Source organism: Medicago truncatula, chromosome 6, assembly GCF_003473485.1.
Source record: "Medicago truncatula cultivar Jemalong A17 chromosome 6, MtrunA17r5.0-ANR, whole genome shotgun sequence".
NCBI lineage: Eukaryota > Viridiplantae > Streptophyta > Magnoliopsida > Fabales > Fabaceae > Medicago > Medicago truncatula.
The window spans coordinates 1,172,564-1,190,355 of record NC_053047.1 but is presented as its reverse complement, the minus strand read 5'-3'; the positions used below and the strand labels follow the sequence as shown (position 1 = coordinate 1,190,355).

The following is a 17,792-nucleotide window of genomic DNA, read 5'->3' as shown; positions in this document are numbered from 1 at the left end:
CGAAAGTGAATAATGACTTTTTCGCTCCAAATAGAATAATGGGGTTGCACAATAATAAAATATGTTAGTTTTGAGTCGACAACGACATAGCTAGTTTTGAAGCTTAAAATTTTGCATTTGGCACATTATATATAAATTTAAGTGTAAATTTTCAATGAGATTGTTAGTTACTTCTAAACTTACATGAGGTTGTGCCTCTTTTAATTTATATTATTTTTTATAAAATAAAAAACTATATAAAATAATGATATTCTTGTAGCAAAGAAAAACAAATTATACAAAAGAAAAATTTGATCAATGATCCCCACACGATCATAAGATAATAATATATGGTGGTGTTACAATACAACTATGGTTATTGACGGTGATTCACATTTGTTCTTCATTAGCGTAGGATGGTGTTTTGAGTAATATCTTAGAATGAGAATTGTGTATCTAATTTTGCAGTTGGGTTCTCTATATATAGATTTTCTAGAGCTAGAAGAAAGTGTAAATTTGATGGTAAAACCCTCATGGATCAAGGCCTGGTACTCGTTCGATTGATTTGTCGGCTTAGATTGGTTCTTAACAGGGGCGCTCCTGAGGGGGTGCAAACAGCTCAAACGAGCTAGGTCTCCCTTAAGGATGGGCCTCAATTTTTTTATTTTTTTTTATATCCAGTATAATATATATCCTCCAATAATTTTTTTTTTTTTATTTCATTCCCTCATGTATACGGTAGTCATTTTCACCTCTGGATGTACCGCATATATATGACACCTTGTATTTATCTTTTAAAAAATATAAATAGAACATTGCTCTTTAAAAAAAAAAATTACTTTTTGATTTTATCACTGACCTCTTTTCATTCCTAGAACCGAGCCTCCAAATTTTTAGGGACGGCCCCTGGTTCTTAATGCCCTTATTCAATACTTTGTGTCCCTTTTGTTTGTTCATGTGATCTTTGGACGCTGGTAGCGTCTTAATTACATGTTGGATAAGATGTCAAACTCATCAAGCAAAAGTTCTCTTTTCAAAATTCTATAAATCGAGCTCTCACAGCTTTGCAAGGGGTTATCACCACGCATCACGTACCAAGAAAGGGAGAAATAGTGGTCTATATGAGAGAGTTACGGCGAAGAAGAAAGAGGAATTGACTTCGACGTCAAATCTTATTTCTTGAGTAAATAGTCAATTTCTCCTCTGAAATGAAATTGTAAGTTTCATCAATTACCTCCCTGAAATGAACAAAACTTCAATTATCCCCCTGAAATGAACAACGTTAGTCAATTTACCCCCTCCGTCAAATTTTTCTGTTAGTGAACATGACGTTTTGCAAATACCCCCCTGAAGTTTTGCACTTATATGCAAAATGCCCCCAAACTTAAAAATTTATATTATTTTTTTCTTAAAAACAAACAATTAATAGTTAAATATTAAAACTAACTATTAATTTTGGAGTTTGGAAAAACTACATACATATATACATCAAAATAGAAAATAATGTGTATTTTTAAAGTGACAATAATGGTTATTTCTAATAAACAAATTATTATTTTTAGAGGTTTATAAACAAATTAATAATCAGATTTAAATTTATATTTTCTCATTCACCATCTTAGTCTTTTAACTCCTCCAACTCCTTCAACAATTTGCTCAGACCATTTAAACTACACAACCCCCAATATTAATCCACAAATCATCTCATTATTGTCACTTTAAAAAATACATATTTTTCCCCATTTTAGAGCCTATTTTGATGTATATATGCATGTAGTTTTCCCAAATTCCAAAATTAATAGTTAGTTTTAATATTTAACTATTAATTGTTTGTTTTTAAGAAAAAAATAATATAAATTTTTAAGGTTGGGGGGCATTTTTCACATAAGTGCAAAACTTTAGGGGGAGTATTTGCAAAACGTCATGTTCACTAACAGAAAAATTTGACGGAGGGGTAAATTGACTAACGTTGTGAAATTTCAGGGGGATAATTGAAGTTTTGTTAATTTCAGAAGGTTAATTAATGAAACTTACAATTTCAAAGGGGAAATTGACTATTTACTCCTTATTTCTTCTTGTTTCTTACTATAAGGTTATCTTTAAATAATCATCCCTATTGTTGGGATTAGGCATAGTTACTACTTACATCGAAGCTTATATAGATACTTGATCACGTTGGTTATATAAGCCGTTGTGGTATATATTAAGGCCCCGTTTGGATAAGCAGCTTGTATAGATGCTTATAACATTAGGGCTTATAACATTAGAGCTTACATCATAAGCTCTTATACTTGATAAGCTATTTATGTTTGGATATATACACTAAAAAGTACTTATATAAATTGAAGTGTTTCGATGTGACATTACATAAGCAATTATCGAAATTTTAAATATTTTTAATTTAACAAAAAAAATCAGAGAATCGAACCACAATTATCAAGATTTTTTTTTCATAAAATTAATCAAGATGTACAAAACAATGTTATAATATATTAATTATATATATATATATATATATATATATATATATATATATATATATATATATATATATATATATATATAGTATAATCAATATTCGTCCTTAAAAAAAAAATCAAAGTTACCTAATTGTATGCTGTGTAAACACTCTGCATAAATAAATCTGAGAAATTATGATTGTAAACTTACCATATATATAGATATTAGTGTACAGTTTTTTACCAAAAAATGACAAGTTAAGTTTGTTTATTTTATTCAGTTTCATTTTGTTACGTAACAAAAAAATAATAAAAATCTTCCTTAAAAAAAAAAAAATCTTAGTTACATGTGTTACTTTAGTAAGATAAGTATATAACAATTTTGTTACTCATGCACCACCAAAGATAACTAACATTATAATTAAAATATATGTTTTTTTTTCTTCTAAAAACAAAAAAATAAAATAAAATATATGTTTTGAAAAAGTGGATCCAGAGAGAAACGAAGGAGGTTACATAAATACATAAGCACCTTGTTAAGCCGGAGGGTAAGCTGAAAATTTAGGCTTATTAAAATATGGCATAAGCAGCTTATGAAACTATGATAAACTATTTTTACTTATTTACCCAAACACCTTTAAAAAGGCTTATGGAAGTAGATAAGCCAACATAAGCTTAAAATAAGCCAATCTAAAAGGGCCTAAAAACACTTTTAAAAAAAATATATTAAAAACCACTAAAACTATAAAACAACAGAGCTTCCACCAAACTTGACAATCAAGATAAACCCAATTAAAAAACAAAAAAAGATAAAATTGAAGAATGAATAAATAAATCAGGACTGGATGAGGGGATTTACAAAGGGGTTGAATTAAAAACAAAATTTCTTAATTATTTTTTGTTGTTCTTTATTCTAGGTTGGTTGGTTTCTGCAAAAGATCCCGAGGATGTAGAGAAGAAACAAGACTCAAAAAGAAAATTGGAATTCCAAAATAAACAAGATCAGTGGCAGCGAGGAATTTATTTCTTTTTTCTTTTTTTCCTTCCATCTCTTATGATAAATGACTGTGATGGAGGAAAGAAAAAAAAAACGGTTATGGTTTTTCACTATCTTTTTTATTCTAATCATGTGACTTAGAGGAAGCTTCCACTAGTGTTATTGTTCATGGTTTATAGGAAAGGTTTCAAGACCTAAGAAGATTATGAAACAATGTTGAAGAAGAAAGGATGAATTTGATAATTTTTGGATTTAGGTAGTGTTTCTAATGTTTTGCTACGATTTTGTTTTAGCGCTTTTCTTTGTTAAGTCTTTAGTGTTTTTTTGTAAAGTTAATTGAGTAAATCAGAAGTGACCTATATTATAGTTGGGTAAAACACGGTTAACTTTTTTTTATATTATTTGTTTTTTTTAAATGTTTCAATAAATAAAATCCAAATTGAAAAAATAAAAATTTAAAAAAACTAAAAAAAACTAACTCAACATTTCACATCGTTAAAAATATCCAATCAACATGCCATATTAGATTCTTTGCACAATCAGATGCACCCAGGGTTGAAAACCAACGAATCTTCAAATTACAAGTGGAATCTCAAACTTTTTTTTACAATGAGTAAATCAAATTTCATCAAAATGGCAGGGGGGTAAAACCTATTAACCCTACAATTTCATACAATTTAGACTCATTAAATTTGTTAACATAACTAATGGTTTAAGGGGTTTGTGTAAGACTATTAGCTTAAGTCATCTCATCAAGAGTCCAAAAACAAAGCCACCCTTGAAAGTCCCAATAATGAGGCCCAAAAAGACAAACTATTTGAGGTTCTCACCTCAGCATAATGCATGATGTAACGGGGGAGCTTTATCTCCTGCAATATACATAAGATCATCTCGACTCCACATCAAGAATCTAACAACATAGACGTGTTCCAATGTTTTTAGCATCAACACATAATTAAATAAACATCTAGTTTTCCTAGCATCAGGAAATGAACTCAAATAAAAAATGCACCACCTATCTTGTTTCAGTTTCCATAAACAAACTGAAGAATATCTAAAGCAACCTCAAGAGCAAAATTGGCCACCAATATGAGTGCACAACTAGAGCACATTACTATAAACAAATGATCGTTCCCCCATGTATGATCACCATATCTCATGAGAGTCACTCAATCGCTACACTAGCACACTTCCTGACTTTGGTATCAGAGTGCTTTTACAGGTATATCATTTCCTATAGCTGACGGTAAACCTTGTTTTCTTCAAATATGAATCATATATGTAATAAATTGTAACATATTTTAACCTTTCCGCAATGACATGCCATATTTTTATCAACGAGCCAATTTGCGAGTTCGACCCTTAAAAGTGACATTTTTAAAACTTTTTTATATTTTCTTGTGCAAGATACGAGTTGAAAGTCTCAAAATGCAATTTTTATATTTTCTTGTACAAAATATAAAAAGGATATATTTTATGGTTCTAGGGTTCGAAGAAAACTGCAAAAAAATGTTTGCTGGGGAATTTGCTACGAACGTCTTCTAGTGAAACATTTATATATGCATAAAATTGAAATTACGCTCAGTAGATGCAAATATAATATTAATCATACATAATTTAGAGTTGTGTCTAATAGATACTTTTTTTAAAGGATGTCTAATAGATGCTTTGTTACTTTTGTTTTATCATAAATTTGAGTGGTGTTGTACCCACACAAAAATGTATTATTTGGTTTAATATGTAATTTTTATGATTAGAATTGTATTCAATAGATGTATTTATGTTTATAAGTGTATGCATATTGAGTAAAAATAAACGGTATACATAGTATAATTACATGATCAATATATTGTCATCATTTAATAATAATGGTTTTACATAATCACATCACCTTTATTTATTTATTACAATTCATTTATACTTTTGCATGCAGTGACATTTCAAACCACTAATAACAACACATGCATAATATAGGCAATATGTTTAATTGCCGTCGATCTGTCAAATAGATTAAAGGATAGTGAGAGAGAATTTAATTATGCAAGAAAATATAAAAGTAACAACACGTAGAAATATAATTACGAGTCTAGTAGTAATTAAATTATTTGTTAACTTAACTATTAGAAACAAAAGCAAATATTCAACATGCACTTAGCCACTTTATCATGAGCACAAAATTCTAGACAGTCTTCATCTTTTTCACATATGTTAAATGCTATAATATAAATTACAAAATAAATAATGTTAATAAAAATGGATGAAAAATTGTTTATAAAAGAAAGAATGAAATTTGAGAGGGTGATAAAAACGACTTACGTAAATCTTTGGCTACAACACGAAGTAGGAAAAGATATATGATTATAGTATAGACAAACTTGAGAATTGCTGCAGTCATGTTTATTCTCATTTGCTTGTATCAAATAGAAAGTTGATTGATCATTTTCTAGCTTTTAGCATATATATATTGGCTTTTGACACCTTTTTTAAAAACTAATCATTACCCTTGTATCTATACTATATATGAAGGGAATACAAGATTTCAAATTGAGTTTTTCATTTTCCATTATCCCTTTAAACAAATTTGTATATCTTTCTTTGGCCTAGAAGAATGGCACTTGACTTGCCTTTTCTTGGTCGGTTCTAATCCGGCCCATTCCTAGGTACGCACGTAACAGACGTTCGTATGAACCTGAATATTTAGTTTGATCAATAGAATTGGGATTTCGGGGAACGACAACATCGACTGCAGTAGACGGTGACAACGACTCCTTAAAATTCTATATTGTTTACTCATTGAAAAAGATAAGATTTATATATTATTTTTTAAATTGTTGGTGTCATTTAAAAAGCTAAATTTTGTTTTTACAATTTAAAAGTCACAAATATTTACATCTATAATTAAATCACAGTCAAAATTTATTAAAAAGCAACGTTAATAACCTATATTTTTAGTAAATATTTCACCTTAAAATATTGTTTGTCGTCACTATTTTTGTTATCCACTTTCGTTTTCTATATTGTTTGGCTTTTCATGATAGAAAGGGGCTTTCTTAAAAAAAAATATTATTGAAAGGGTTAATAATAATAATTAAATGTGTCTTGTTATTTTTTTTTATCCACTTTCGTTTTCTCCTTTTTTGACTTTTCGTGATGAAAGAGGCTAAATCTGAACAGAGAATAATGACTTTTTTCTCTATCTCCAAACAGAATAATGGCGTTAAACAATGATAAAACAAGTTGCAGTCCTAAATTGACAATGACATGGCTAGTAATGTAATGTAGCTTAGCATTTCGCATCTGGCATATTATATATAAATTTGGCTTAATTACACTTTTGGTCCTCGTGTTTTAGCCTACTCATGAAACTGGTCATGCCCTTTTAAAATAGAACAAAACGGTCCTTCAATTACCATTTTTGTTGCATTTTTCGTCCTACCCCCCATTTTATTCTCCAAAAAACGCAGAGAAATGACAGTTTTAGACCTACCCCCTATGTTCAACCATGAAATAAACAAAGAATAAAGCATGTGGGTACAAAGAATCCACTTTATTCAACACACTAATCAAAAAAATCTTAATTTCTAAGATATATTTCAAGTTAGGGTTTTTTTTTTTGTTATTGTGATGAATAGAATAAATTCTTTGTGCCCACATGTTTTATTCCTTGTTGATTTAATGGTTGAGCATAGGGGTAGGTCTAAAATCGCCTAAAACTGCTATTTCTCTGTGTTTCTGGAGTCTAAAATTGAAGGACCATTTTGTTCTGTTTTAAAAGGGCAGGACCAGTTTCGTGAGTAGGCCAAAACACGAGGATCAAAAGTGTAATTAAGCCTATAAATTTAGGTGTAAATTTTCAGTGGTATTATTAGTTATATCTGAACTTGCTTGAGGTTGCACCTCTTTTAATTTCAAATATTTTTTATAACATAAACATTATTAAATAAAGATATTCTTGTGGCAAATAAAATGAAATTATACAAAAGATTTTTTTTTCAATGATCTTTACACAATCATAAGATAATAATCCATGGTGCTGCTACGGTACAAATATGGTTTTTTTTTTTTTTGAAGGGTCGGTACACATTTGTTCTTCACTAGCACAGGGTGGTGAAATATCATTGAACGAGAAGGGTGTACATATTTTATTGGTCGGCTCATATGAAATTTGCTGTTTGCACATAGTATTTGACTGAAACACACCAGTAAAGCACCGAAATATCCCTTCGACAATTAACTATTGTGGAAGTTAACCGGCGATAGTTAACTACCGCGGAACTTCGGCAGTTAACCGCTGCGGAATGATGATCTTTCTCAAGAATGAATGAAAACATGTGGCAGAGTAAGGAAATGATTGACTCAATTTTAATGGGGAGAATGATATGGTGTCATTTATTTGAGGACCATGAATTTTGATATTTAATGGCACTTAAGACAAAATTGTGTGTATCAATTGTTAATGTTATTACATATGATTTTATTTAATTTCGTGTTTTCATATTTTTCATTATATTTATTTTTTAAGAAATAAAAATGGAATATATTAACATCGACGGAAACTCTCTTTAGCACAAGATATACTAAAAAGGCCGCCTCAAAATACAATATGTCAGAAAAAATATATATACATATACAATGATCAGTTGGATACCCAAATATTAAAGGGAGTCCGACCACCATCTCCGATAGCCAAAAATAAAGATGGTCTTTTTTGTTTTCAGCCACCAAAATGAATAATGTTCAATCTTTTCCACTAGTTCATCATGCAGGTCTGGTCTTTTTCACTATATTCTTGTTGATTGGTGTAGCTTTACTTGCTTGGAATCAATCTGAGAAAAAATGTGGGCAGGACAAGGATATCTCTGTTGAAAAACTAGTATTTATTAAAATTGACTTTAATTTGTATGATAATCTTAAAATGTATAGTTACAATGTAAGTATGAAAATATTTTAAGAGAAAATGATATTTCGACTAGAATGCAAAGTTATTTTAACATTTTTTAACTTGTTTATTTCAAAAATATATTTTTTAGCTTGCTTTGATTACCATGCCAAAATCTAGATTGTGTTTATCCTGTAGTTCGAGCCTAAATTTTTTTCCACACTCTGAATGTGTGATAACTAGGGGTGTAACGGTTCGGTTTTCAGTAAAATAAAAAGGAACGAAACTAATGAAATTTTCATCGGTTTGGTTTGGTTCGGTTTTCACTCTTTTTTTAAAAAGGAACGAAACCAAACAAATTGGTTTGGATCAGTTCGGTTGATCGGTTTATTTGAAAATAAAATAAAATAAACTCATATTCTCACAAATTTGTATTTCATGCATAAAACATATGTCATACTAAAATATTTCATGGAGCTTTGTAATCCATATTTTGTTTTTTCATGTTATTTGAAAAACAATTACATTTTAAAGTTTCAATGCATTGAATGCACCATTTCCAATACAACATTTTAGTTTTCTTATCAAGTGCCTTGATGACACTTGTTAACATTTCCCCTAATCTATCAAGCAATGACATTAGATGATTAGTTAACGAATCTTAATTTCAGCAATACAAGCTCTCTATTCTTTTTTCATTATTTAAAATAGATTGAAAATAGCACATAAAGCCACTCTGAACTCCCAAACAAAGTCTAATAGATTGAAAATAGCATATTAGCTCTTTTATGAGTGGAGTTGAAATCCAAAAGAGTGCTTAAAGAAATGAAAAGGGAGCAGAATTTGTTTTTATATATCTGCAGTTTGGTGTTTGTTTAGGGGAAGCTATTCCTAATTTTGCTGTTTGGCTATTAGTTTTGTTTCTGTTTGTGTAGTTTGTTGCGTTGGTGGTGTGGTGTCGCTTATATACGGCATCTTCAATCTTGTTTAAAAAAAAAAAAAAAACTTGATCTTTTCATCAAGTGAAACATATACTTATACTTCAACCTATATTTTATAAATAATTTGATCTTTTCATCAAGTCAAGAGTTCACATATTGAAGACTAATAATTACTCCATCCGTCCCTAATTATAAGACCCTTTTAAGAATTTTTTTTGTCCCTTTTTATAAGACCCTTTTGCTATTTCCAACTACATTAATTATTTCTTTACATGCATGCCCCTATTTATTATACATAATTTTCTTCAATCAGCAATAAATATCATGTTGAAAACATAAACCAATTCTCTCTTAAAGGATAAAATTGTAAAAACAATAGTAATTACAAACATATTTAATATAAATATCCACTATCTTAATTCCCGTTGTTTTTTCAAAAGGGTCCTATAATTAAGGACAGAGGGAGTATTAAACATCGAATTAGGTACACTAGCACATAATCACACAAGTTTTACATCCACCAAATAGACTGCAAACGCTAAATAAGTTAAGTGTGTATTAAACCCTTGCAAATAATAAACTTTCAACCTAAAATTGATAAAACAACAATATTCATAATTATGATAATGGGTGAGTGACAAATCATATTTTATTATACAAGTTAAAATGATCCAAATGAACACAAGGATACATCTATTGGGTGAAAACATGAAAAACAACTAATGATTTATTCCTCCAATCAAAAGATGATTTTTCTTAAAAACTATTATATTTAAATCTGCTTCTTTAAAACAAACAAGTTCCTCAGTTGTTTGGGAAGCATACCAGTTCTCGATCTTTTGTTGTAAAGAATATATCATGATTACTATTTACTAACCGTTCTAATATGTTACACAATGTAAGTCCTAATGAGCTTAAGTCAGTTGGTTGAGACAATGCATAAAATATATAAGGTTCGGTGTTCAAATCTCGGCCACTACAAAAAAAAAGAGGATACGCAATGTAATACAAATGTCCAAAAATAAAGAGTTTAGTCCATAATTCACTCACACCAAACTCACCTAAAACTAAATATGAAAGGTAGTCATTTTATAATAAAATGAGATCGAATCAATGGATCAATTTAATATCAGAAATCATGTCTCCACAGATTCAAAATAAAAATTAGGATCTATGTCTATGGGTATTGCCAAGGGCATGATTGTTGTAAAAAAAAAAAAAAAAAAAAAAACATGATTGCTCAAGTCAAATGACACAAAATGTTACTTCTTAACTATAAATTGGACATCTTCTCATGACGAATTGCGATGAAGACGAGCTTGGTGATTTATAGGAAGAAAAAAAAAATACACGCCTAATAATCTTATTGTCATATTTAGCATGGTCATAACCAAATACATGAAGATGTATCATAATGGTCCCGTAACGTGGTACATACTCTATAGAACTAGAAGGAACAACATGGAATTCATCTGTAGTTAGATTCCACAGTACAAATGTATGGTGTCGCTAAAGGCAAAAAGTTCTGGTAGTAGTTCCAGACTCCAAAATATAAAAGACAAGGTCCTCCTCTTAAAATGGATTTGGCAATTCAAATTTTACTCTACTCTCAAACCTCCAACCCTAAAGTAATGGGGATGAAATTGTTCTTCAAATTTATTCTCATCATTGCATCTATCAACCAAATACTTTACACTATGTTTGGTAAAAGAGAAAAAGGAGAGAGAAGTTGAAGAGAGAGATAGAAGAGAAAGTAAGCATTTCTCTAGTTTGGTTGTGGTGAGAAATAGGGGAGAGGGAGATAAAATATGTAGGGCCCACATGTTTTTTAATCTTTGCACAACAGCGAAGAAACAAACAGGCCAAAGTTCCATCTTTTTATGATTTCCCAATTGTGCCCTTTCATTGCATCATAAAAGACCAAAAAAAAAATACACCAGAAGTCTGGAACGTTGTGCATAGCTAACATGAGAGAATGACAATAGGTTTTTGATTTGTGAAATGGGTAGTATTTTATTTTTTGACACAATCAGTTTTGGTTTTTTATCAAATGGATGATAATCAATGTGGCTAAGTTTGATAATATTTTGACGTTTGTTAGAAGTATGAAAAGCTTTACACTGAATTTTCTCGAGTCTATCAAGTATCTGGAGGATAGAATGGAATTAAAAGGGAACTTAGAAAGTATCAGAATTGAAATGCAAACTATGGAGGATAAAATGATTTGGCTCGAAAGCTTTATGCGGATTTATCTCGAGTAAAATATCTTGCCTGGTTAATTTCATTTTCAAAGTTTGAAGCATGAAAAACTCTGTTTAATATTCTGAAAATTTTGCTCTTGATGTAACCTCTGCTTTGCTAATTTCATGTCTTGTATGGTAATTATTCAGGGAGGTGCAAAAGAATTTCCAAAATGTTGCTCCTGATGAGAAGCAGAAAGAGAAGGCTGAATTGATGGAAAAAGAATCCCAAGAACCTTTAACGTAGACCAGTTGGTGATTATAGTTGTTTTTTAATTAGTCAGAATTATTGTTGTGATTGGTTGTAAGCTATTTCCAATTGCCTGATGAAGTTTGTTTTTTGCATATTTAAAAACCAAAAGTTTGAACTTTGCCTTTAAATTTGCTTGGAACTTTGGTTTTGGCTTCATTAGTTCATTTGAACAATCAAATTCTTCTCTCACTAACCAAATGAGGAAAAATCAATGAATTGATGATTCTCATGTTTCATCATTTTAATTAGAAGGAACCATTTTAGAACTGAAGTCTTCTAGCACGTATATATAGTCTACATAGGAACTAATATGCAAGTGTATGTTGAATAGAAAACCAGAAGAAGAAAATTAAGTTTTGGTTGATGCTAAAATAATGCAAAATGTAAAGATTATATTACACTAATCTGTCAAGTGTGCAAAATTTATTACTAATAACAGATTACAAAGTACATCAATGATGCTACAATCTTAATGTGGGCATACGTAATCACAAATTTTCAAGTTCTTGATTGCTTGAAGATTTTCACAAATTTCCAAGTCTTGTATTTAGAGAACAATGCATTATTTGGTGTATTGATTGGTTCTATTTATAGGTCTTTCTATGAGCCAAACTTGTGATATGAAATTGAATGTAGGATTCCTAGTAGGGTAAATAAAACAATTTCCTTTTTGGTGTAACACACGACACGACCATCAATCAGAATCAATAATTCTTTTTCGATTCATTTCAGTACTTCAAAATTAGTCTAGTGTCATAAAAATAGCACTGAAAAGATGATATGATGTGAAACATTTCGGAGTTCTGATGGAGAGTACACCTCGCGAGATCGTGCAACTCAGCTTGAAAAAAGGATATTGGAGATGGAGGAAGTAGCGGCATCAAAAGGGTTTATAACTAATATGAAAGAAGAAATGAATGAATAAAATTCTCATTAATTGGAACCAAATGAGCATTACAGTTTATATAGAGTTTCAAGATGAGTAGGATAACAATGGTACATCAACTGTATACTATCTAGATCCTAATACAGTTAGTTATAACTAACTAGCTAGATAACTTGTGGAACAAGTTATCTCTGCAATTAATTCTTATTTTCCCTTATTTCTTCATTATGCAATGATAACATTAGTCAATATGTTAATTTAGCTTGAGATTAGCTCCTTAAGGAAGGGTGAAACAGTGCAAAGTTAAAATTGTATTCGAAATCAAGGAAACAACTCAGCCTTTCATATTTATAATCTAGGCTAAAGTAACTGGTTGGATTTGATTAATTGTTGACATGAAAATGCAATACATGATTTGTAGAAGGGTTAAAGAACCATGTACACGTTTTTGTGTAATACTGATCACTCATAAATATTTTCCCTTGGATGGGGTAGAAACTAGAAAGTGATCAATATAGTAAATTTTTGCATCATTTATGTTTGAGGCCATGGGTCCAAGCGAGAGAAACAATTCAAAGCCTTGAGTAATGCAATCTGTGTTTGAAATTTGAAACCACAGTTTGCCATACATATTTAACACTCTTTTGATCCCAATTAATGAGCTTGGATCATACTCCCAAACACACGTATATGTATGTTGTTATCTTGATTTTAGGGTGTCAAGCCATTGATTGGACTTGAACCTTTCAATCCTCGATATTTCTCTATTTTTTTTGGGGAAGGGTAAATGAAGAAAAACCCTTAAAGTTCTAGGTTCGGGGGTCGATTTCGCTACGGGAAGGTGTTAGGCACCCATCGCGACTATAGTACTCTATAGGAACCGTTTTCTTGATCTTGCCTATGTTTCACTTTTTATTTATGAAAAGAATATCGTTTATTTAAGAATGGAGGGAGAGAAAGTGTTTGAGTTTGATTTTGAGGATTATTTTTGAAAAGAAGATGGGGAAGAAGCCGTAAGGCATGGAAGAAATGTTGAGTTCAAATTTTTAATGAAAAAAGTCATGGAGTTTTGACTCCAAGTTTTCTTTAAAAATTAGCCCATTTCGAAGGAGAAAATTCACTAAGCGTCGAGTTCCTAATCATACATCTAAATCGATAATTCATGCAACGTGTGTGCGAGTGTCGGTGCTTGTGTCGGTGTACATTATTAGATAGTCCATGGTCCTTTACATTTGGTCCTAATATACATTCTAAGGTCTTGCGGAAATTAAATCTAACCTATCTAAACTATTACATCATTTATCATATGAATAAAAGTAGAAAGTGGCTAAACTAGTGGAAATAGAAGTGGGAGGGTTAGATGCTCATGAGATGAATGAAACGAAAAGGGAGATGATTTAGCAAAATAAAGCATGAGATAAAAGAAATGCACAAGACAAAATAATATTGAAAAGGGAGGAAATGAAAAGGAATTAATAAAGTGTCAAAAATACGCATGAAAGTGGTTATAGAATTCTAGTACATGCATGACCCCTAATTCCTTCATTATGACAAATTTTAGAGGTCTTGTTTGGTGTCGAAATGAGGGAAAATAGGACACATTTTATGCTAGAATTTATAGCACACTTTCACAATATTTTGGCACTTCATTAACTAGTAAAAGTGCATGTTAATTGCAAAGCAAAGAGGGAAGTAAAAACACTATACACAAGCAGCAATTTGCACCCATAACCAGTGATAAATTCATCACAAAAATTGCATCTTAAGAACTCATATCACATGCCAACGTTTTCATGAGGAATATACTACTAAAATGCACAAAATTATGCCTAAGCACTCTAATTAACCAAGAAATATCACATACTCTCTTTTATCATTTTAAAACCATTGAGAAGTATCAAAAAGGCATGAAAATTCATCAAGAAATATGTGATAATTTTTGGAGATTTTTTAGAGCAAATTTAAGCATGCAGAGGTTCAAACAGCAAAGAAACATGGTGCAAATAGCAAAAAAACAGCAAAAATCGAAAATAATGGGCCCAAACCAAAATCAGAAAGCCTGGAAGCACAGGAAGCGTTGGATTAATCTAGCGATCAAGAGAGAAAGGAAAGAACCGAAAATAAACCGGTCCGGTTTAAAGCTCTATATATAGAGTTGGATCCCGGTTTATTTCATTTGTTTCTTTCTTTTCTCTTTCTTCCTTCCTCTAGAGAGAGAAGCTCTCCCCTCTCTCTAGAAAGATGAAGCCGTGCCGCCTTCCTCCTCCTTCTTCTCCGACGAAACAACAAGTTCCGGCGCGGTGGCCGGTGGTGGCACCGCCGCGCCGGAGCGATCAACCTTCTCCTTTTTCAAAACAAAACACGTTTCTAGGCTTCCTCTTAGGCACTGAGTTCGATTATGAGCTTATTTTTTCGAAAACAGTTGTGGATTCTTCTAGATCTACATTTTAAAACTCGGATTCAAACTTTTTCAAACACTTTCAAAACAACCTTCACATCACACACAGCTAGGAGATACGGAAAACGGAAGGAGAAGGACGGAATCGTTACCTTTTCGCTTCGGATTTGGTGCTATTGTTCTGTGATTCGAATTTTGTGTTGATTTGGACCGGATTTGCTTGCTGTTTTCTTTCGGTTTCTTTCTTCTTCTCTCCCGATTCGTCTCCTGTGCGTTTGTTTTGTTGCTGTGCGCTGCCTCGTGCTTGCTTCGTGCTTCACGCTTGTGCTTGCTGCGCTCTTGCTTCGGCTTCGTCTTCGTTGTTGCTTCAGCTTCGTTGTTGTTGCTGCGTTTTCGATTCTGTTTGCTTCAGCTTCGTTGTTGTTGCTGCGTTTTCGATTCTGTTTGCTTTCCCTCTTCTTCTCCAATTCGTCTCTGTGATCGTGCCTGGATTTGCCACTTTCGGTGGTGAATCTGCACTTGGATTGCAGAGCAAAGATTTGATGATGATGATTCAATGAATCTTCTGAGAATTGATGAGAAATTTCGGTTTTGGTTCTTTTTTGTTCTTGTGGATTTTCTGATTTGATCCTAACAGAAAGGAGAGAGAAAGATGAAATCTGTTTCTGGTGATGTGTATTGCAATGAATGGATCCTCGTTATAAAAATCTGACACTTATTCCCTTTTATATGCTACCATGTGTGCCTGCAAAGCCAATAAAAAAGTGACATCTGGACTGGACTAAAATTTGTGCGAAAATTTGGACCAAAATGCCCTTTGGGGCGTTTCTGCAAAAAAAATGATAATAAAAGGACTGAAATGCAATTTTTAGAAACTTTTGGACTTAAATGTAATTTTAAAAATAAAATTGGACTAAAAAACAAATTTGATAAAACGTAAAGTGAAACAAAAATTAAAATCAATCAAAGGACTAAAACGAACCAATTACTGACATGAGGTATTTTAAAATACCTCCCTGTCGGATTTTTGGTAGGAAAAGACCAAAACGCCCCTGGGGACTAAACTGACTCGAACTGACTTAGACGCGAATTTTTTGAAATTATTCTCTTAATAAAGACTCGATAACGACTCGCAAACAATATTAAAAGCAACTCAGAGACAAACACGGGGACTAAAATGGGTTCCACTGCAGGAAATGACCAAAATACCCTTTTTGTATGATTTTTGAAATAAAATGCAAGGAAAGTGACGCGACGATTTAGGGAAACTTCTTAATGCAAGAAAGACGATTTGAAATGACTTTATGCAAGAAAATCACAGACGAAATCGCAAATCGAAAATGTTTTGAGACAGAGACAGTAAAAAAATGCGGATAAAACAAATAAAGGTTCAAAGTAATACAAAAGTAAATCGTCAATTAACAGTGATAGAAAATGAATTTGAACGAGTATTTTTAGGTCCAAAATCAGGGTATAACATATGTCAATGTGCGCGCGTGCGTGCGAGCGTTTGCGTGTGTGGAAATGAAAAAGGTTTTTTGAGAATTTTTTCAATTCTAATTGTGGAACTACTTGTATGAACTTTGTATTTGTGTGTCCGTTACACAATATATGTTTGTGGTAACTTTTTCTTTAATTCAATTTTTTTACTTTTTTGATTGAAAAATGATTTTAGAATTATCTGATTTGAGCCGATAAGCTAAACCTAAACGAGCCGAATCAAGTTGCTTATATCTTCTTTAAAGAGAGCATTTTTAAAGAACTAGCCATGTGTGGGTTTGTGATTATTCTGGGCTTGATGAACAAATGATTATACTTCTTTCATAATTTTAATCGTAGTGGCTTTTTTAAAATTTTAATTACCATAAATACAATTGCATTGTTGTTAAAGACTCTTTTTAAAAATATCAAAACTTTAACAACAAACCTATTATTCAAGTACCCCTTCTTCAATCTTGTTCGTTGAATATTTTACTAATAAATCAATGGTAAAAAACCCATTTTTGCACCATACCAAAGAATATGTACTTTGGTAGGCTAGATGCCACCGTTTCTAATGCTTTGCTACGATTTTGTTTTAGCGCTTTTCTTTTTTAAGTTTTATGTTATTTTATAAAGTTAATTGAGTAAATCAGAAATGACCTATATTATAGTTGGATAAAACACGGTTAATTTTTTTTATATTATTTGGTTTTTTTAAATGTTTCAATAAATAAAATCCAAATTGAAAAATAAAAATTCAAAATAACTAAAAAAAAAACTAACTCAACATTCCACATCGTTAAAAATATCCAATCAACATGCCATATTAGATTCTTTGCACAATCAGATGCACCCAGGGTTGAAAACCAACGAATCTTCAAATTACAAGTGGAATCTCAAACTTTTTTTTACAGTGAGTAAACCAAATTTCATCAAAATGGCAGGGGGGGGGGGTTAAAACCTATTAACCCTACAATCTCGTACAATTTAGACTCGTTAAATTTGTTAACATAACTAATGGTTTAAGGGGTTTGTGTAAGAGTATTAGCTTAAGTCATCTCATCAAGACTCCAAAAACAAAGTCACCCTTGAAAGTCCCAATAATGAGGCCCAAAAAGACAAACTATTTGAGGTTCTCACCTCAGCATAATGCATGATGTAACAGGGAGCTTTATCCCCTGTAATAGACATAAGATCATCTCGACTCCACATCAAGAATCTAACAACATAGACGTGTTCCACTGTTTTTAGCATCAACACATAATTAAATAAACATCT

At 31.3% G+C, this 17,792-nt stretch overlaps 1 long non-coding RNA gene across 1 annotated transcript; it reads right to left on the bottom strand.

Annotated features, from left to right (window-relative positions):
* Positions 1–3,927: 3,927 nt before the first annotated feature.
* On the bottom strand, positions 3,928–6,229 carry LOC25497043 (uncharacterized). The gene is made up of 2 exons (XR_003013071.2): positions 5,752–6,229; positions 3,928–5,433 (listed from the first exon to the last, which is right to left on the bottom strand). It is a non-coding gene; the product is annotated as an uncharacterized lncRNA (long non-coding RNA).
* Positions 6,230–17,792: the final 11,563 nt, after the last annotated feature.